At 38.6% G+C, this 22,399-nt stretch overlaps 1 protein-coding gene across 1 annotated transcript in view; it reads left to right on the top strand.

Annotated features, from left to right (window-relative positions):
- PRICKLE2 (prickle planar cell polarity protein 2) overlaps positions 1 to 22,399 on the top strand; it is a 291,314-nt gene that overhangs the window by 192,530 nt on the left and 76,385 nt on the right. The gene's annotated exons all lie outside the window — the stretch shown is intronic.

Raw genomic sequence — 22,399 nt, 5'->3', positions numbered from 1 at the left:
TGAAATTGTTGTGATGCCACCTAAGCAATCACAGGACAGGCAATTGCATCCCAGACAGGGAATCCACATCCACTTATCTGGATTTCAATCTTCATCATTCAGAGGGACAGTGGATACCTGCTCTGGCCTTCATCCACATCCCTCACTCCTCCTTTTTCTCATAAGATAGACAAAGTCATTTCAAAATCTAAGCCTGGGGGGCAGGGGGAGAGAGAAGCTCTGGGGAACACAGAGAAGAGTAGCTGGAATCTTCAGGATGGGATCCAGGAGTAAGTGAGACAAGGAAATCTGTTTCAGGCAACAATTACCTTAGGAAACTAGGATTACAGTAAAAAGTGTAATGGTAAAAAGTTCTCCTAAGAATCTGAATTAAGGTTGCCATTAACTTGATTTAGAGATTATCCAGGAAAATCTGGCAGGAATTGTTCATGGGAATCACCCTTCATTTCTAATGTATGGGTAATGTTTTTAGCCACAATTCTGCATTTAGATCAGTGTTTCTCAACCTTGGCAACTTTAAGAATTCTGGGAGTTGAAGTCCACACGTCTTAAAGTTGCCAAGGTCGAGAAACACTGATTTAGATGTTTGATTTACTTCAATGGGAATACTGGTTATAATATTTGATAACTATTGTATGTGAACTTTATTATATCTGTGCAAATTTATATATATCCATTACTTTTTGGGCTCTTTCAGCAGCAGATCCTGCTCCAAATCCTCCTTGGATTTGTCCCAAGTTTATATTCTCTTGATAGTTTTTTTATGGGAGATTCCTGTAAGATACTGTTTCTGATATTTTCAGTGTTGTCTTTCTTATCTTATCCACTATTGTTTTTTGTATGTGATTGATTGATTGATTGATTGATTATGTGCCATCAAGTTGGTGTCAGCTTTTAGCAACCACGTAGATAGATTTTCTCCAGGACGATCTGTCCCCAACCTGGTCCTTCAGGTCCTCCAATGGTGCGTCCATCACCACTGCAATTGAATCCATCCACCTTGCTGCTGTTTGTCCTCTTCTCTTACTTGTGACTACATAAAGTTTAAAAAGTTTTTTTTCTCTTTTTTTACTTTTAATAAAGTTGATTTTAAATTATACTTTGTGTTATTCAACTAACTAACCAAAGGAGGGAGGTCTGTTTTGTCTAATCGTATTTTCTAAAAGCTACAAATTCAAGAGTTGGCTTCACAGTCTATTTCCTTTTGTTGTTGTTACTTGCTAGTGAGGACTCATGCTGTGGGATCCCTATTTGTCCCATACAAATAGGAAGAGGAAGGTGACGGGTGAAGGTATCTCCCTGGAAGATAATTAATGGTAACAGTATCTACCAAGCAGCTGCATCAAGGCAGGCAAAGGTATATAAAAACCAGAGCACCTCTAGGAGAGAAGCATTTAGTTCCCCCATCTTTCACCCTATAGACTCGGCTTTTCCCCCTCAGAAATATTTACAAGTACTAATGATACCAAGCTGCCATTATTTTCAGTTACTTTAAGTTCCTGAAAATTATATCTATAATAAAATCACTGATATAATTGCTAAGTTATTATAAGAAGCAACATGGCAAATACTGAGTCAATGATTCATAATTGCTAGAATATTGGACTTTAATTGGAGAGATATACTGTAGATTTGGGGTAGATCTTCACTCAACCAGAAAGGTTGCTGAATTACCTTGGACTAGTCATACAATCTCAGCCAAATACGACAACAACAAAAAACAATAATGAAAATAAACAATCAGCCAAATGCTTAACAAATCATGTGGCTCCACTCCACTTCCCTATAAGATCCTAAGATTTGATCTACTGTATCACAGAGCCCATTCCATAGAAATTCTCAGTTAGGACTCCATAATGTTCTCCACTTGTCTGGTTGACTTATACAAGGCTCATAAGTAAAAATGCTTCATTTTCCCTGCCTTCTTGACATATTAAACATGTGAAACAGATCTTGGGACCATACCACCATTTCTACGTAACCTCCATTTTTCTACCAACCTATTTGTATTGGATGAAATTAAGGAAAATAATGCTGCTGATAAAAGTCAATTTGCAGCATCAGAGGTCAGGAAAGTACAATGCCCCTGTGTATCTGCAGATATGCGTAAGAAGGGCCAAAGTCTCCCATTTTAATATCTAAGGAAGAGCATTCTTAACTATTTTATCACCTGAATCCCTGCAGATGCAACTTAGGGTACTTAGATGTACATGTGCACATACACATTCCCATACATAGGAGCTCTTCTTTAGAATATGCTATGAGGTTCTTATTCATGGAGTAACTTATAAGAGCATTCAGTCATCAAAGCAAAATGCTGCAAGCAGCTCTGAAATCAGGTTTTGTGAGGGTGTGTGGGGGAGACGTTTCCAGTACTTCTTACTGTGTTGTTTCTTCCTTCATTTCTTCTCTATGGTAACCATTATGGCTGTGTGATTGTTGGAAGGATGATTCTGTTTGAAGGAGACTCAGTCAAATCATCATTCCCAGTTGCATCTTCAAATCACATCAAAAACATTTGATTTGGATATTCAGTGGACTTTGTAGAATCTCTAACAGATTTTGCAGATTTTCTTCCATGTGCGGACAAAACGTCAGGCACTTCGATGCTTTCCCATTACAGTGTGTGATCATTTTTGAAATCAGATCTCTATACTTTGAATCTCAAATCTCAGATTTAACTAGAATCTTGCTATCTTTGAATTCAGTTTGGATCTGGGCTTGGAACAGCTAATGAATCAGAAACATTCACATACAATGTTGCATTACATGCCCATTCACTTACAGAGCAACATTTAAATAAATAATGCAAATAATATTAATAAATATATCTTAAAATTAAGTACAGGTATTCATTTAGTGACTACAATTGGGACTGGCAACTTGGTTGTTAAGCAAAGCAGTCACTAAATGAAACTGCAACTGTGCTTATGATCTTACTTTAGCTTTCCTTTGTTTACAGATCTGCAAAGGTTGTAAATGCGAGGATTGGTCGTAAAGTTACTTTTTCATCGCCATTGTAACTGCAAATGGTCACTAAAGAGGCAGTCACTAAATGAGGACTGCCTGTATATATATATACTAATATATAATATTAAAGCCTACCAACAGAAATCCAAAATCCTAATGCAAATAAATGCAAAAATAAAGTTGAACATCCATGTTGTGCTAAGAGATACGTTGTTTGTTGTATGTTTTCAGCAATCATAGTCAGAAAGGCCTCTGAGGATTGCAGAAGGGGACTTGGGGCCTCAAGTAATGCAAAGCAAAAGCAGAAGGAAATACCAACCAAGTTATAAGCATTTTGTTCATATTTTTGACTGATACTAGCTTATTCTAGTTTTTTCAAGAAGCCATGATTAAAACAGTTATGAAGTATGTTATGTGAAAATGGCCATGTTGCCCCTCTCTCCATCATATAATCTCTAGGCACCATCAATAGCAGTAACTTCCTGAAGCAGTAGCTTTAGAGCCTCTCTAGAATACCAGATGGAGAAGGGCTATTCAAAGGGTCAGGACACAGTAGATGGTCTCAACCTCAGCAACAGTCAAAGCCCTGCCTTTGCAGGTCTCACAGAGAAGAAGCCAGGCCTTGGACAAACTCACTGTACATTTCAGTCTTCCTGAAGAAATATTTCAGAGTCTAAAATGAGAATTGCCTGTAGCCACTCGGGACATTAACAAGATGGATGGGGCATGGTATATTGCCAGTGTAAAATATTAATGTATTTTTATTATTTACATTTTGCTTGGTTCATTCGTCTTTTCTCCTGGTCATTTTTTATGTTTGAAATTGACAGCTTAATTTGCAAAGGACATTGTGAAAAGTGGCTTGCATGGATAATCGCTCTAGTAATTGTTTTTAAAAATAATTCATGGAGGCCAGAAATCCTTCTTCAAATTGTTATACTGTGTCTTTGCATATGAATCTGATGTTTTTTCTTAGGTTTGAGTTAGAAACTCCAGATGTGGTTTGGTAATCCATTTCTCACAGGGTGCAAATTTTATCAGATTAGAGAAAGTCAAATTCTACCTTCCTCCTTTCCCTTTTTCCTCTGTTCCTACAAACTGTAATAATAGGCTGTTATGATTTTGACTCATTATATTATGATTATTCCAAGTTGGAATCTTGTAAATTTAAAGATAGCCTATAGGAATCGATGCTAATACAAGTGAATTTATTAAATATTAATTGAGTGTGCCTGCAGAATGACTGCAAAGCAAGGAGGGAACAGAAATTTAAAGGGAATATAGATCTGAGAAGCATAGATATCCTTAGATTTTTCTTTCATCTTTCTGAGGACATCTCAGAGGATCCACATTGCGTGACCCACCAAAGTGCTACTTAAGCTCCTGAGTTAATGCTAAACTTGAACATCTGGTGCTAGCTTTTTTAAAAGCAGGGAAATAGAAAAAGAAAGTGTAAATGGGATGGTAGTGCTTCTGTCTTTATTGTATTTTAGCAATTTGGAGTCTCAAGGTTATCGAGTAATCTATGAATGGAAGGCATGAGAACAGCAAATGAAGCTGCATTACCAGCTGCTTAGCAACATATAGAGAAGGTAGGTGCTTAGCAACAGGTGATCTTCAGTTTCTAAGTTACAGGCACTTAGATTCCTGCATATTAACAGGATTTATTGGACCAGAAGCTTGCACAAGAATTGAGTGGTGTAGGATATTTAGGCTCAAATTATTTGTTTCCAGATCTAGAGGACATCCTGCAAATGAGGCAGAGATGCTTCCTTCAGTAACTCAATAACTCAGACTTTCCCATGTAGGGTTTTCAGGCATCAAAAAAATATTTTCTTTTTTCCAGCTAAAGCAGACAACATTAGATTGCTTTTTATGTTAACCCATAGTAGCCAACACTATGATTAAATGGAGAACTAGAGCTCAAGATTTTGCTGGTCATCTCATTTGGGAAACTGGTCATCTCATTTGGGGGTGAGATAGAGAGCTCTTCCATGGCCCACCTTATCTTTTTAGCCACAGACACCACTTATTTTCTGTCTCAGGACCTCTTCTGCATCCAACCCAGAACAAACAGGGAGCTACTCCAGGGCCTCTTTTCAAGTACAGTAGTAACAAGCAGGAGGAGATGAGAACAGAGCTAGGAGAATATGGGGGCCAGCAGTGGTCTTGTCCCAGGGGACCCGACCCATTTGATCAGCCTGATTTCACATCATTATATGAAAATGAGTCCTGTCTTCGGCATCCTGGCTCACATGCGCTGCCATTTCTTCCATGAACAACACATAGATTAAGTTTGGATTTGCCTCAGTGTATTTTATGAATCTAAACTATTGCGGCCTGTAAATCATGTTCAGCTTGTCATGTGATTTTAATGAATTCTGCCAGCTTTGGTTTAATTCAGCAATATGGATAAACTGTGTAACTATGCCAACTTTGTTGTTTTTGTTTTAATAACTAAACATTGTTTGCCCTCCAGTTTTGCCTCTTTTATTTTCCTCTGTCACTTCATTTTCTTAATGCACCACGATGCCTGCTTTTTAGCCTTCCATCCTGTCTGTCCCACTTCTAGTCATCCTGGCTCCTTCTCCTCATTTCCCTGTTTTTTTGGACCCCTTTCTCAATGTTCAGTTCTCCTCTATGAGGAAGAGCAAAAATTTTCTGATTCACATGGTCTTTTTATTTTAAAAAATAGGGGTCACCGTGTAGAAGAGATAAGATACAGGAGGTGGCAGGTAGCACCGATTCTACTAAACCAGTGCACTTTGTAACTGTTTTGTCCCACATAGTAGCTATTTTGAGAATGGGCTAACCTGCCCAACAGCCATTTGAGGAAAACACTTGCATGTTCTAAAAATTCCAAATGTGTCTACCAACCCCCAAGCTTTGGGGACCTTTGATTTAGGTCACTGAGTCCAATTCCCACAAATTCAGATTAAATCATCTTCAGTATGTGGCTGTCCAAATCACAGTGGTCTGTGTGACACCGCTTCAGTTATTTAAAAGCTGCTATCCTATTCCCTTTAGCCTTTCCAAAGATAAATATGCTGAGTGCCTTCAGTTTCTTAATAGCATAGCAATCCAACCACTGATTAAATGAAACTCATAGGTAGCAAGCAATACTTTTTAATTGGTTTAATTATAACTGCAGAAATAAATAAGAGAGCTTGGACCAGTTATAAAGACACAAGATATGACAATTCTGATTCCCTGCACAAGACATTCTATGAATAGAATCAGTTTTCCAGCTGATACAAATAAGCCTAGTTTGATGATTTGGCAGAGCAACATTTATACCAGCTGAATATCTGGTTCATAATGTTTAGACATTGGTGAATGGTGAATCTGATGTTCTAAGGATCAATACACCATTGGAACCTGGAATGTAAGATCTATGAGCCAGGGCAAATTGGATGTGGTTATTGGTGAGATGTCAAGATTAAAGATAGACATTTTGGGCGTCAGTGAACTGAAATGGACTGGAATGGGCCACTTCACATCAAATGACCACCAGATCTACTACTGTGGACAAGAGGACCACAGAAGAAATGGAGTAGCCTTCATAATTAATCGTAAAGTGGCTAAAGCAGTGCTTGGATACAATCCAAAAAACGACAGAATGATCTCAATTTGAATTCAGGGCAAGCCACCTAACATCACAGTGATCCAAATATATGCTCCAACCACAGATGCTGAAGAAGCTGAAGTAGAGCAGTTCTATGAGGATCTGCAGCACCTACTGGACAACACGCCTAAAAGAGATGTTATTTTCATCACGGGAGACTGGAATGCTAAGGTGGGCAGTCAGTTGACACCTGGAATTACAGGTAAGCATGGCCTGGGAGAACAAAACGAAGCAGGACATAGGCAGATAGAATTTTGCCAAGACAACTCACTCTGCATAACAAACACTCTCTTCCAACAACCTAAGAGACGGCTTTATACATGGACTTCACCGGATGGACAACACCGAAATCAGATGGACTACATCCTTTGCAGCCAAAGGTGGTGGACATCTATACAGTCGGTAAAAACAAGACCTGGAGCTGACTGTAGTTCAAATCATGAACTTCTTCTTGCACAATTTAGGATCAGACTAAAGAGATTAGGGAAGACCCACAGATCAGCTAGATGTGAGCTCACTAATATTTCTAAGGAATATGCAGTGGAGGTGAAGAATCGATTTCAGGGACTGGACTTAGTAGATAGGGTCCCGGAAGAACTATGGACAGAAGTTCGCAACATTGTTCAGGAGGCCGCAACAAAATACATCCCAAAGAAAGAGAAAACCAAGAAGGCAAAATGGCTGTCTGCTGAGACACTAGAAGTAGCCCAAGAAAGAAGGAAAGCAAAAGGCAACAGTGATAGGGGGAGATATGCCCAATTAAATGCAAAATTCCAGAGGTTAGCCAGAAGAGATAAGGAATTATTTTTAAAGAAGCAATGCGTGGAAGTGGAAGAAGACAATAGAATAGGAAGGACAAGAGAACTCTTCCAGAAAATTAGAAACATCGGAAGTAAATTCCAGGCCAAAATGGGTATGATCAAAAACAAAGATGGCAAGGACCTAACAGAAGAAGAAGAGATCAAGAAAAGGTGGCAAGAATATACAGAAGACCTGTATAGGAAGGATAACAATATCGGGGCTAGCTTTGACAGTGTGGTCAGTGAGCTAGAGCCAGACATCCTGAAGAGTGAGGTTGAATGGGCCTTAAGAAGCATTGCTAATAACAAGGCAGCAGGAGACAACGGCATCCCAGCTGAACTGTTCAAAATCTTGCAAGATGATGCTGTCAAGGTAATGCATGCTATATGCCAGCAAATTTGGAAAACACAAGAATGGCCATCAGACTGGAAAAAATCAACTTATATCCCCATACCAAAAAAGGGAAACACTAAAGAATGTTCAAACTATCGAACAGTGGCACTGATTTCACATGCCAGTAAGGAAATGCTCAAGATCCTGCAAGGTAGACTTCAGCAATTCATGGAGCGAGAATTGCCAGATGTACAAGCTGGGTTTAGAAAAGGCAGAGGAACTAGGGACCAAATTGCCAATATCCGCTGGATAATGGAAAAAGCCAGGGAGTTTCAGAAAAACATCTATTTCTGTTTTATTGACTATTCTAAAGCCTTTGACTGTGTGGACCATAACAAATTGTGGCAAGTTCTTAGTGGTATGGGGATACCAAGTCATCTTGTCTGCCTCCTGAAGAATCTGTATAACAACCAAGTAGCAACAGTAAGAACAGACCATGGAACAATGGACTGGTTTAAGATTGGGAAAGGAGTACGGCAGGGCTGTATACTCTCACCCTGCCTATTCAACTTGTACGCAGAACACATCATGCAACATGCTGGGCTTGAGGAATCCAAGGCTGGAGTTAAAATCACTGGAAGAAACATTAACAATCTCAGATATGCAGATGATACCACTTTGATGGCTGAAAGCGAAGAGGAACTGAGGAGCCTTATGATGAAGGTGAAAGAAGAAAGTGCAAAAGCTGGCTTGCAGCTAAACCTCAAAAAAACCAAGATTATGGCAACCAGCTTGATTGATAACTGGCAAATAGAGGGAGAAAATGTAGAAGCAGTGAAAGACTTTGTATTTTTAGGTGCGAAGATTACTGCAGATGCTGACTGCAGTCAGGAAATCAGAAGACGCTTAATCCTTGGGAGAAGAGCAATGACAAATCTTGATAAAATAGTTAAGAGCAGAGACATCACACTGACAACAAAGGTCCGCATAGTTAAAGCAATGGTGTTCCCCATAGTAACTTATGGCTGCGAGAGCTGGACCATAAGGAAGGCTGAGAGAAGGAAGATCGATGCTTTTGAACTGTGGTGTTGGAGGAAAATTCTGAGAGTGCCTTGGACTGCAAGAAGGTCAAACCAGTCCATCCTCCAGGAAATAAAGCCAGACTGCTCACTTGGGGGAATGATATTCAAGGCAAAACTGAAATACTTTGGCCACATAATGAGAAGACAGGACACCCTGGAGAAGATGCTGATGCTAGGAAGAGTGGAGGGCAAAAGGAAGAGGGGCCAACCAAGGGCAAGGTGGATGGATGATATTCTAGAGATGACGGACTCGTCCCTGGGGGAGCTGGGGGTGTTGACGACCGACAGGAAGCTCTGGCGTGGGCTGGTCCATGAAGTCACGAAGAGTCGGAAGCGACTAAACGAATAAACAACAACAGACCTTTAAATAGTTTATTGTGCTGCTAACCTTTAAATTATATTTTTCCTGGTTGTTTTAATTTCTGATTATGATGATGGTGATATTTTGTATTTTAAGCAACAAGTTTCTGCTTGGAATTTTAGATGATAATTTTTGAAAACCAAGCTGCAGTGGAAGAAAAGTGTTTGAAAGGTTACACATAATTGTTTTAAATAAAATAATCAAATTAAATTAGACTTAATGGTATGAATCAGTAGCTGATTCCCAGAAATATCAGGACTAGGTTGCTTTGCCAAGCAAATATCTCTGATCTTCAGAGAGTGGATGGAAGCAAAAGAGAATTTGGATGAACCTAGATACACATTATAAACAGCTATTTGAGCCTCAGGACATTCAGGGAAATAGTTGTAAATTTCAGAAGATACGCAGAACATGAATAGGTTAAATAATTATAATGCTTGGAACATTAACATTCAAAATTGTGATTAATTTTTACAGAATATCCATTTTTTCTTTCTTTTTTATTTACATTTAATACTCTAAGGCATTTATATAACAGAATGTTAAGAATTTCAGCATCTTACATAAATATCACTGTATCGAAATAACATGTACTAAAATTGAGAAGATGGAGCACTAGATGGTCTATATGACTAGACTGAATAATATGTTAAAGGATTGAGCTAGTTTTATAGCATATAGCATGACATTTTATGGATCTCCTTTTAGTTTTTACAAAAATTAGACACATATTCATTATCCTATATATCTTTTTCTGATTTTACTAACCCTAACTCTATATTTTTGGTGGTACTTTATCAAGTACTGGCTGTTATACTTACCAATGAATATATACAAAATATATACAAAAATAATATGAATAGGTTTATTAAATGGGCAGAAGGCAATAATGCTTTCCCAATTGTGGTTAGGTACCCCCCCCCCATTTCTTATTTAAATTACCATCTAGCCTAAGCAAAATAACCCTTTTCTCACTTCAGCTCAAAGTAGTGTCAGTCATGGTCATAGTTAATATGGGGTGCTTATTCCAGGGAATGCTAATTTTAATATAAACCTAATAAATAACAGCTGCCCACTTCCTCCCATCTTAAGTATTCAGTGCTGTTCGTTCCAAAATTTACGCCATTGTGGGGCTGTCTAAAGCTTTCCTGACAATCTGCAGGACATATTTCTAATGCTTTTACCACAAATTAGCATCCTAGAAATCTGAGACTGCCAGTTTTTTTGATGCTGGAGAGTTATAATCTTTGAAACAAGCTTGCATTGGATACTAAAGACTGACAGGAAGTCTCAGGGCTCTCTATTTGTTCTGCATTTGTGAGGAGGGAAGGTAATTTTATTTTATCTTTCAAAGGCAAAATGGAAGCGACACAAATCTGATGGAGCTCAAAGTTAGTTACACATTGCCTTTGTCTCACTCCAGGAGAGAATTTCCGTGCATCTTATAGAAGCCACCTGCCTGAACCTAGTTATCAAAAGCCAATTTCTTAATTGTTCTCACTTCAAGTTATTGTTTGTTTGTTTGTTTGATTGATTAATTAAAGAGCCAGGTCTTTGCCTAATGTGTCCAAAATATGTTTTGAAACTATCATATGTGCCTTAAATGAGAAGCCTGGATTAATGTGTTCTATGACCCATTTGTTTGTTTTCTTGATTATCCATGATATTTCCAGAAGTCTTCTCTAACTATCCTGCTTCTTCAAAGTCCAACTTTCCCTTCCATGAAGTGTCACAGGGAAAATGTTTGCTTGAATGAATCTGATCTTTACAGGTATAGAGAAGTGACAGAATCTGAATATCTTTTTCAAGGTGTTCATATTTTGGACACATTATGTAAAGACCTAACTCCCTAGTCCATAATGCTGAGAAAGATGGAAGGAAAGAAAAGAGGAGGATGACCAGCAACAAGGTGGATGGACTCAATTACATTGATGGTGGGTGAACTGTTGGAAGACCTGAAAGACCAAGTTGGGGACAGATCATCATGGAGAAAATCCATCAATGTGATTGCTAAGAGTTAACACCAACCTGATAGCCCATAATCCAAAGTCAAGGGCTCTCAAACGGTGGGTTGTAACCTCACCAAGGTCACAAGCAATTAAAGTGGGGGGGGGGGCACAGCATTATATGAAAGCTGATCAGCCTTGCACAAGGGAAATGGGAGCACTGTTAATACTTGTCCCTGCTTTGCCTGGGCAAGCCAGCAGTGGCGAGGAAAGCCTGAATGAGTTTTGAGAAATAGTAAAAACTATGGGGCTAGCCTCCTGTTTAGAGCCATCTGCCAATCATAGCAGCATAATGATCGAAAGATGGTCTCCTGCTAGCTGGTGGCTTCTGGCATGATGCATTGTCCTATATCTGGAGTATCTCTAGAAATATGTATGTTAAATTTAGTATTTTTTAAAATGTCTAGCATTTTAAAAGTAAGCTTAAATCAAGAAAGCTTGATGGAAGTTGCATATCATTTAGTAAGTGGTACATGTATTTTTTGCCCAGCATTAATTCCACTTAATTTATTAGTTTTATTCATGGTCGGGGGCGTCACACAAATTCATTTATCATTTTAAGGAGTTTCAGTATAGCAAAGTTTGAGAGCCCCTGTCTTAAACAATGCTGCTCCAATTAAATAAGTTTCCTGTTACCAGTGTTTTTGTTGTTTTCAAAATTAATAGCTGACCCTAGATCACTTGAATCAAGTGAGCTTCAACTCTGTATCTCCTGAACATTTAAAAGTCAGTATAGTAGGTGCTGGACAATGTTTTTCAGTGCTGGACAGAATATCTCCGTGCTGTTTAAATCAATCTTCCTACTTTAAAGTGGCTTTAAGAGGGGTTAAATAAAGAGATAGAACAGGTCTATGGAATCATTGTTAGTCTGGAAGGTGCAGTCTTACCTTGGGGTTGGGGGAAGAACTATCTCCACTTTACAGGAGAACAATGGGTGGTTGCCTTGGTCTCCTGCTCATAAGCATCTCAGAGACATCTAGCTGGCCATAGTGAAAAAAAAAATGTTGGACTGCAGAGGGCCTTGGCCTCATCCAGAGGGCTGTTCTTATGTTCTTAAGCAACTGAATGCCCTCCATATATTTTCAACTGCAGCCTGCTTCACCAATGACCCATGCCTGGTGATAATTGGTTATACAATTTAGCACATATGGAGGGTGACAGATCCCCATGAACAGTCTAAATAATAGTTACATGTACAATATTACTGCTGTGTCTATGCTTAGAAAACCTGACCTCACAAGGCACTAAATTTTCCCCTGATCCACTCTTTGATAAATCTAATGTTTTATCCAGAGCCATTGATTTAGGTTTTAAGAGCTTCTAAAGCTAGTCTCTGACCTGTTTCTTTCTGTTCTACACTGGTATTGCAGAAAATCTGATGAAGTGGGCTGCAGCTCATGAAGTTTACACCTTTTAATGAAATTTGATTGTTGGAAAAGCTGCTATCAGACTTGTCCTGATTTTTTTGCTACCATTGACTAACACAGTTCTCCTATAATGACTGCTGTTGCAGGTGATTTTAACTGAAATGTAAGGAGAGGAAAAACTAATCCATAATTTTATTTTTATAGCATTGGACTTTTTTTTTCTCACAGCTAGGCAAGTAACAAAAAGCCCAATTATCCAAGAGGCTTCTCCCATGCGTCATTCTGTCACACCACTTTATTCATATAAAAGAGCTTGTGATATACATGGCTTTTTCACTGTGATTTCACAGGAGTGTCAAAAATACAAATAATAGTGCAAGTTAAAATCCTTGCCGTATCAGGTTGGGAGCAAGACAGAAAATCTTAAGCATGCATAAACCCCATTGATAATAGTGGAACATTATATATTTTTAAACCTGGTTTGTGCTTAAGTCTCCTGAACATAAGTAGGAATTAAATAGGTTTAAGCATTCATTATGCTGAATCAGGCCCCATTGTTTTGCTGTAACTTATTTCTTAATGCCAAAAGTATTCAGGCTCAAAATGCTAATATAGACACCTTTTCTGCTAATCTGTGATTTTTATTCACATTCTTCTATCTGTTTTGTAGTTTGGGGCTGAAAGTGAAATGAGAAGAGGTTGTTTTTTTTTAAAGCTTTATAGCACCTGGGGCATGGGATTACATTCACACCTTCTTGTTCCTCAATTTTAATATGGATTAATGTGGTTTATGAACAACAACATCCAACCTACAGAGGTTATTTTGAATAATGGTTATCCTGATAGACAGACTGATTAAATCTACTTATGTGATCTCTTTCTGACAGCCTCTCTCTCTAAATGTTGTTTAGCAAGTTTGGCTGTTTTCAGTCAGTCATCTTTGTTTTTTCCTCTTCCGCTTATGGTCCAGAAAATAAATAATTCTCAACAAGGAAACAACAGTTTTTAGCTATCAAGTTCCAGAAACATCTTTCCCTTCTCTCCCCTTCACCGTGTTGAAAACATTATATATTCTAAGTACTACATCCAATAAACAAAACAGGACAAAGGCTTTCTCCATTTTGCATATGTATTTCTTTATGTGTTTGTTCCTGTCTTTTCCATTGGAAAAATAGTTAAACCTCTTACGTGGCTGTAATGGTACAATATGTGGGAAAGACCTTGGGAAACAGGGCAAAGAGATGCCGCCTAGGGAACAGTCAGCTAAGAGGGAGCGTAGCCCACAGCTGAATAGTGGGCAGGCAAGAGCCTCAGAAAGGACCGTCCCTAGTTTCTCGGCTGTAAAGGGGACCGGGGAAGGAGGGAGAATTGTACTTTCACACTTGCAAGAGTCTGTCAATGTAGCTTTACAATAAAGTAGAATTAGCTCATCTGGTTGTGATTGCTATCTGGTTTACCCCGCGAGGCCAACAGTAGCTTTGGAGCAGAAAATAAGATGTCTATAAATATCTTAGGCAACATTACATTTTTCTCTTTAAGCATTCGGAGATTATATCCACTGTTAACGTGTTCTAGTGTACAGCTTGGATTGAACAACTGCCTGTTTGGAAAGACATGAGATTTTGTTGAAGCCAAAACAAACATTTTTTAATTCATTTATTTAAAACATTTCTATACTACCTGTCTGGCAAGTGTGACACTTTTTAAATTGCCTAGGTGTTACCACTAGAAAATGTCAGTGTCTATACTTCTTCAGTTTATACCCTGCAGATATTTGCCCTCCTTCTCTGTAGCGGTGGAAAAGTAATCAAACTGTGATCCTGAGTCTGATTACATGTAATAGTGTCTTCCTGTTTTTTTCTTCCTGCAAAAAAGAGGTTTGCTTTTCTGCTTCATTATCTGGGTGCTTTAAAATTCCTTTCATTTTCTTTTAAACTTTTGATGAAGGATGCTGGTTTTTATCTTTTTCTCCCTTTAGCCATCTCTGTCCTCCTACGTTGTCTTTCCTCTGGATGTAACTGAAGTATGGAAAATCATCTCATTGAGGCAATTATTAGATTGTGAAAACAGCATATTTGCCCAAGCTCTTCAGTCATTTTATAAATGGTGCACAGTGCGAGAACCACATACCCCAATTGTGATGATTTTTTTCTCTTTTGAAAAACATACTGAAAGCTATTTTATGTGGACGAGAATGGGGGGAAATAGGAGAAGAGAAGACGAGAATGCAAATGGATATGTAGAATAAATAGTTGGCATTGTACTACCATAATAAAGAACTGAATATAAAATGGGATCTTATAAAACCTTTCCCTTATTGCCAAAATGGCATCAGCTGGAACATGAACAAGTAAATTTTGTCTTAGAAGAATATCATCTCAGGTTTCCATTTAACTATAGTTTGCATAGACATCTTTAAGCAAAATAATACTGCATCAACTAAAAGAAAGGCCTAATGTAAGCTATAAATTCATGATTTCTGGCTTGATTTTCCTATTCCAGCTATTTTTTGTGAAATTGGCACGTAGTTGTTGAATCAACACTATCAGAAAGTTTATGGCATCTTTTCCCAGTCTACTACCCACCAAATGTGTTGGCATTACAGAATTCCAGCCAGCTTGATTCTAAGACATGCTTCCTTTCAGATTCACTCTATTTGGGGCTCAAATAAAGCCCCCCGGAAGATCTGTATATCTTGCAGTCCCTTTGTCTCTACTTTACTTCTCTTTATACCTGGACAGGCCAAATATTGATAAGAGAAGCACCAACCTATATTGGCTATGCCATACTTTCTGTATTTGATGTACTGATATATCTGTATAAACAAATCTGAAGTAATTTTAGAAAATCAAAATACTAGTCCACATTATAAAGCATTAAAACAAACAGGTTTATTCTGAAAGGAAAAGATAAGTGTAGAAGCATGGATTCTATCTGCAGGGCCTATGGCAATTTTAATTAGATGGGCTGGAGAAGAAACTAGATGGGTTACAGAAGAAGCACTGTGGATTCTGACAGTTTTTAAATCAAGAGCTTGTTGCTGCTTCCTCTACAAAATCAGGTTTGTCTAAGCCAGCGTTTCTCAACCTTGGCAACTAAGATGTATGGACTTCAACTCCCAGAATTCCCCAGCCACACATCTTAAAGTTGCCAAGGCTGAGAAATGCTGGTCTAAGCTCTTCTCATGGAAGTAATGAGACAAAGTCACAAGTGGCTTTTGCACCTGCAAGAGTAGGTATGCCAACATCAGTAATTCATCTAAAGTAAGGTAGCAAGTATAAGAAATCAACAAGGAAAGTGTTTGCGAAATAGAGAAGCTTGTACTATGGGGGCAAAATCCTTAGGGTGATTTCTGCTAAAACTGTCAAATTTGTTCTACTGGTCCCAAGTATAATACCATTTCCAGTGCTTTCAATGACCTGTAAATATTGTTGATTGGAATATACCCACATTCATCTATGCTGCCTTATCGTACACACATACAGATGAGCATTTGTAATTGGAACTCTGTTGCAGCTCAGTTGAATGTGGTTTGAGACAGCGGGAAGGATTCCTGTTTGCTCTTCCACTGTTCTTTACTTTCTACCTCTGCTGGTTCATCACCCGCTACTCCCAGCTTGCTTCCTCCAGCTGCCGGTTTGTGGCCTCTTTTTTTCCCTAAATGGTAACATGAAACCAAATAGCATGATGCCCATGCCGTTGGTAGGTAGCTTAATGGCTGCTCATATGCATGCTGGAAATATAGTGGAAATGGGAAGTTGAAGGTCTTTTCTGCAATGGTCCTCCCCATTGCAGTTGAGAATTAGTGAGGGCTCATCACTGCAGACTTTTAGGAAAGGTCTGTACAGTCATACAGCCTTTCCTTCACTTGTTTTATAGACCTTCAGTATTCTTCATCTTTAGTTACAGTTGCACTCTAGATTTTAGCATTGTCTGAGCTGGATGTTTGTTATTAATGATTGTTAAATGTTCTGCTGTTTTACTATTGTACTAGATCTTATTATGTAAACTGCCATCAGGGGCCTTTTTCTTTATAAACTGACTAAGAAATATTTAAGATCCAGAAGTACAGTAAATGCAGTGAACCTAAACTAGAGGTGGGCAGCTGTTTTGCTAGTACAGGTAGTCCTCACTTAACAACCATGTGTTTAATGATGGTTTGGACTTACGATGGTGCTGAAAAAACTGACTCACAACTGGTTTTCACACAACCATTTCAGGGTCTCCACGGTCATGTGATCACGATTTGGGCACTTGGCATCCAGTTCTCATTTATGACCGTTGCAGCATCCCATGGTCCCATGATCGCCATTTTCAACCTTCCCGACCGGCTTCTGGCAAGCAAAATCAATGGGGAACCACATTATTTGCTTGATGACCACATGGTTCACTTAACGCCCATGGTGATACACTTAATGACTGCTGTAAAAAAGGTCGTAAAATTGGGTCAGATTTGCTTAATGATCACTTCGCTTAGCAACCAAAATTCCAGGCTCAGTTGTGCTCGTTAAGCCAGGACTACCTGTTGATATATTCGATATGTCATCAGCATACTTACCAAGGACTCCCAAACACTGTGTGTTCTATTCACAAAATGGCTGATAACTGTAGATGTGACCAGTAACTAAACAACCATTTACCAGAAAGCAAACTGGTGTGGTTACCTTCTTATCACCCGTACCATTCAGGTTTACCTTCGTCTTGTCTCTGAGCAAATTGGCACTTTTCCAAACCATCACTGGGCTATAGCTATCCATTATATTTATTTCCCAAAATGTGGGATCCAGGAGACATTTCTGGAAATGAAGATAAAAAGTATCTAGAAAGAATTTGAAGAATTGGTGCCAAGAGAGGTATCTCCAGGTGCACTGGTGCCATTGCCATCCTGTCCTATGCCATGATTTTCTGAGGATTTAAAATATCAAATAAACACAATGTATTGTGCCTGGAAATAAGGCTTCTATATGATTTGCATGAGCATATACAGTGCTTACATATTCCTTGACTACCATTATTTTTTAATTTATTAGTTGAATTATTATTATTATTATTATTATTATTATTATTATTATTATTATTGCAATCAATCCTGTCTCTATAGATTCTCTAACTTTTGTTTCATGCAGGTATGATATTCCTTGCTTCTGGGGGCCTGTTAACCACTTCCTGTGAAATTATTATTTATATCATACTGTTCCATTGGTTGATGGTTGTACCTTATAAAAGGTTTTCAGTTCTCCTATTTTTACACTTCATTATTTGACATATGAAATCTATGGGATTGCACTTGTACCTCAGATGAAGCCTGTCTGTTAATGTTTGCGGTGCCAGCATAAGGTTTTGTTGCAAAATGACATCCTGGAGCTGATTTCTAGAAGCACATTTTACCATCTCAGAATTTTTACTGTCTTTATTATCTGTACATTATGTTCCCCTGGATGTCATCTCTCAGGAATATAACACTGCAAGGGATGCTACAGAAACATTTAGATCTAGGGAAACATTTGTGTCAGTAAAATGACTTGCATATTGCTGGAGCCATTTTGAATCTCTTACTTTAAAATGACAGTTGATCATATTATATGGGGTAGAGTTAAAATATCAGCAAAATGCTATGCTTGGCAATTGTTCACTTTTCTTCTAATTCCTAAGGAGGATTTTCCACTGTGAACCAAAGCTGAACATACAGTAGTATGGTTACACATATTTTTCAAGAAATCATGAAATTGAATTGATGAGTTTATCACAGCATGTATCTGTCAAGACTGAAATCTGCTGGACTCAGCTCCGATCTTGCCCCAATTTTCACAGGTGTGAGAGCCAATTTAAGTCTCACACTCAATATCACATAACAGGCAGTCCTATCATTCCTTCTAAAGGCAATTCAATCAAGCTTATTCTATGTAGCTGAGCAGAAGGCTGTATTTATCAAACATTTTTACCAACATGTATTTATTATGATTTAGTTACATTGTGCCTTTCTTCTAGGAGTACAAGGGGTTTATACGGAGTCACTCTCCATTTTTATCTCCATAAGAGCAGTCCTCTGAGGTACATGGAGGGTGGGGGTGAGGGAGTAACTGACTGAAAGTCATCCAGGGGGGTTACATTGAGTACATACTTGAACACGGTTCTGTCAAATCCTAAACGTAACCTTAGTCCTAACAATTACACCACTCTGGTTCCCTTTTCTCCCAATCAAATTCTGAAGGGTTGTGCTTTTTTGGTCTTCTTTGTGCAGTTATTGGGAAAAAATTCCAATAATTCACTAGAGCAGCGATAAACTTGTGGCATCAGTCACAATGGGAGCCAAATCCCTTATCCATGCAACTGAGCAAACTTCTTTCCTTCTTTGCTCATTATAAAGCTTCTGCGTATGTTTAAAGCCATGTTTTTTGGAGTCAATGATAGACAGAGATGGCAAAACCAAATCTCTCAGGAGCTGTCATCGTAAATTCTGCCCTCTTACAACAGACAGGAGACTGGCTTATACTGTCATATATGTGACCATGCATGACAGCAATTACAGATAATTGCACTTGTGTCCTGTCAAGCTTTGGATAATATGTGTCAATTACTGGGCCACTAGATGGGTCAGTAAAGAGTGGTGATTTTTATTGCTATAATTGGAAGCATTTAAGGGGGATGCTGTTTTGCTTTGTCTGGGGTCTAGTTATAGGTTCATTATATTCCATTCTGGTTCCAGCTGCTTGCAAAATCTAGTTTTCTCTTGGAGGAACATGGCAAATGAGCCACATTTTTCCATATTTATGCCCATAATTATATCATTTACGTTTTTTTATGCTGACTTTGGTATCCCGAAAGGGAGCTTTATAAGGTAAATATAGGGCCGCATCCATACTCCAGCCAGAATAGAACCTACGCTGAAATTAGCCAGAATCAGAAAAATCCTTTAATTGTCTGGCAACCGTGCCAAATATAATGAATCAGAAGCAGAACTAAATCTGGAAACCACCAATTCTGTGCTGAGTTTGAAAGCCTCTGAGCATGTGTAGGATGGATACTGAGTTGCTAAACTGGGAAAGACTACCATTGTGTTTCTGTAGTAACAAACAAAGTAGCGTATGAATGCTCCCATTCTGTGAGAGATGAACATGTTCTAATCTTCACTGCATGTTTGCATCACATCTTCGTGCCAGTGGTGCATTCTGGGGCGGTGTCTGAATAAAGTGACTGGATCCAGTGAACTAACAGTAAACTTGCTTCTGAAGCAAAGCAGATACAGCATATCCCAAAAAATACATTAAGAACATCAGAATAACCTTGGCCAGAACATCTAGCTTCTATATATATATAGGAGTATAATCTATATAGAGTAAGCCTGGTCTTACGTTGGCTCTGTCCAGTTGTAGCTTCACTTAGCACAATCTCAAGAGATCCTTGCTACATAGCTTTTGGGGAAGTTTGTGGGGGGTGGTAGCTGTGTTTGTTTATTGGTTAATGGGGGAGTATGCTGTTAAGTCTGAATATTCAGAAAAACCACATGATAAATTCCATCAGAATATAAATGGAGGAATAAATATTTAAATTCACATTTAAACAAAACAAGTTGCAATAGCATGCCAATTAACAGGTAAGTTTTGAACCTGCCTTGTGCAATTTTTTTCCACACAAAAAACCTTGCAGAGTTTCAGCCAGATACCTTCAAGGGTTTCATTACAGGAACTTTTTAAACGAGTGCGTGTAAGGCAGAAATAGCAGGGATGAGGAAAAGACATCACAGCACCTCCAAACTGTCCAGCAAAGAGCCTACAAAGAAGTTATGCTGAAGTAATGCAGAAGCAGTCCTCCTCCAATTTTAAAATAAAAACTATCCAAAACTTTTCTTCTCTCTTGCTTCTTACTAAAGATTGAAGCTTCCCCCACCTTCTGTCCACTTGATTTTCTGGGCTGACAGGCTGGTTGGCAGGGCTTACTGGAAGGGTTTGCTTCTGGAAATGATGTGGAGGGAGGCCAAATGAAAAATCTCCATATGATGTAAAACCCTGGGTTTCCTAAACCAAGATCTTAAAAAGCAGGATCCACCTTTCTACTTCTGATCACTGGATTTCTTGGCTGCTAGGCTTGGCATCCTTCCTTTAGACTTGGGAAATGTCATCACTGTAGGTGAATGATGCAGAAGGATGGCCAGTGACATTATCAGGGTTGTGATTTGCTGCAGGATTAGCATCAGAGAGAACTTCACACAGCTTAATCCACTCCCTTCGACTTTGTTCCCTTCTGAAAGGAAATCTACAACAGTATTTGAGGGTCTGCCATTCCAGAAAACACAAGAAAGTCCCTAGCATCACCACATTGCTTCAGACATCTCCACAACAGTTCAAGGGTACCTGATCCAATTTAACACTTTGAATCATCTTGGAGATTCATTTAAAGGTTCGCTACAGTGAGTTGAACAGATTAAATATCCTCCAGTTCACATCACACATTGGAGCTTCAGATAGCCGTTGCAGTTATTCTGCAGGAAATTTTGTGATTTGTGTTATTTCAGCCTGACTTTCACATAAGCACATTTAGAATTGCAGTATAAGCAGAATGTGATTTCTGGCTGGTTTTAGTAATCAAAACCAGAGACAGCTATCTCTGAGTACGCTAACAGCCTGGCTAGGAAAGCATGGGAACAAATATTTAAAAATGCTTAAAATATGTATGGGAAAGTTTTACTTTTCAAGACACTACACATTTTGGATTTTTCTGGATGCTACTTTTACCAACTGGCCTCTCATGTAGATCTGGTTGGCCATGGTGAACTAGATAGATTGATCTAGCACAGCAGCTGAGTGTCATTTTATTATGCATAATTCCTTGCTCGTGGATGCTATTTCTCAGAGAAATTACTGGAATGTCTGTTTTTTAAAAATCATTTTTATTAATCTTTTAAAAGCGAGAGAGAGAGAGAGAAAATGAACAAGCAAAATAAAATGGCCTGGAATTTCTAGAGTTCGCAAAGCTTTATTAAACATTTTTGAGAAAGGAAAAAGAAGACAAGAAAAGAGAAGAGGAAAAAAAGAAATACAAAATACAAAGGGAAGAAACGGAATTTACAAGCATCACAGAATTAAATAAGACTATGTTTATTAGAAAAGAATTTCTATGTTTCATTAGTTGGTCTGACATAACTGAATATATCGTTTTAAAAACTGCATGTCACTGTTAAAATCCAATTAGTTTGTACATTTCAACAGCAAATCAGCACAGTATATATCACAAAGTAATTTCTGTCCAAACAGTGAAAGAACTATCCTTATTTAACAGATAATTGAGAGTTAAAATGTTAAGACTATATTAAGAGGACCTCAAATTTCAGATGTGATACAAGCCCATATATGATTTCCAAGTTGAATTAAAGTCTGTGTCAGATTTACATTTTAAATACAAACTTATTTTGGACATTGAGGTGTACTCCCAGAACTTAATTAGCCATTTTTCTACAGAAGGAACTGTATGCAATAAAAAATGTCAAGTATCCTTGCAGCAAGGGACGCGGTGGCGCTGCGGGTTAAACCGCTGAGCTGCCGATCGGAAGGTCGGCGGTTCGAAACCACGCGGCGGGGTGAGCTCCCGTTGCTCGTCCCAGCTCCTGCACACCAAGCAGTTCGAAAACATGCAAATGTGAGTAGATTAATTGGTACCGCTTCGGCGGGAAGGTAACGGCGTTCCGTGAGTCATGCCGGCCACATGACCACGGACGGGTCCTTAGGGACAACGCCGGCTCCAAGGCTTAGAAACGGAGATGAGCACCGCCCCCTAGAGTCGGACATGACTGGACTTTACGTCAAGGGAAACCTTTACCTTTACCTTTACCTATCCTTGCAGCAGTTAACCATATAAGA

This window comes from Candoia aspera, chromosome 2, assembly GCF_035149785.1.
Source record: "Candoia aspera isolate rCanAsp1 chromosome 2, rCanAsp1.hap2, whole genome shotgun sequence".
Lineage (NCBI taxonomy): Eukaryota > Metazoa > Chordata > Lepidosauria > Squamata > Boidae > Candoia > Candoia aspera.
The sequence above is the reverse complement of the archived record's forward strand: the minus strand, read 5'-3'. Positions and strand labels throughout refer to the sequence as shown.